Raw genomic sequence first — 930 nt, forward strand, 5'->3', positions numbered from 1 at the left:
GTATCTTTTTCAATCAGTGTTTTTGTGTCTTTTGGATAGATACCTAGGAGTGGGATTGCTGGGTCGTAGGGAAGCTCCATGTTTAGCAGCTGGAGGGCCAGGGCATTTTTTAAACCCAGCTAATCGAGGCATTAACCTCCTCTGCGGGGGTAGCCCTTGGCATCTGTTGCATTTAATCATTTTCTAGATCTTTCTGAGCCACATTTTCTCATCTACACCTTGGGGATAACGGCCGGTCCCCTGGTAGACATGGGAGGGACGTCCGGCCTCCCAGGGGCCGGAGTGCGAAAACACGTTCTCTGGGGGAAGTCTCGAGGGAGGCGTCCGGGGCGCAGGACCGGGCGAGCGGGGTGCGCGGCCGGGAGGTCGGAGGCCGGCGCGATCCCAGCACTCGCCCGGGCGCCCTCAACAGCCGGATTACTAGTTAATATTTCCACGCAGCCGAACTGAGCCCATTTGCCTGATACACCTTTGCCTTTTGGGGTTCAAAGTGTGTGTTTCTGACGCTAGGAGGGAGCTCGAGACCCCGGGATGCCCCGTCCTCTGGGGTGCTGGAGTGGAAGCAGCACCCGACGCTGCCTCCTGAAAGCATCAAACCAGGCCACGCAAAACCGGGATAACGGCCCCGACCTCGCTGCTCGTCGGACCCCTGGCGTTGGGACGCGCGCGTCGTCCACGCACACGGGCTTCTAAAGGGCGCTCAGGCGGGGGCGATCGAGCGCGGAATGTGGCAATCTTGGAGCGAGACGAGGGCGGGGGAGTGAGCACCACAAATCTGGTGGTTCCTTTAGACCATTCTCTCCCCAGGTTCTGGCTAGGCGGCCGCCACAGTTCCCGTCGCCCGGTCCGGAGCTGGGGACCCGCACTCTAGGGAGGGGCCGGCGAGGTCGCGCGGCACCGCCGTTGCCCAGGCGACCCCGGCGGCGGCGC

This window comes from Condylura cristata, unplaced genomic scaffold, assembly GCF_000260355.1.
Source record: "Condylura cristata isolate star-nosed mole 26May11 unplaced genomic scaffold, ConCri1.0 scaffold00014, whole genome shotgun sequence".
Taxonomy (NCBI): Eukaryota; Metazoa; Chordata; class Mammalia; order Eulipotyphla; family Talpidae; genus Condylura; species Condylura cristata.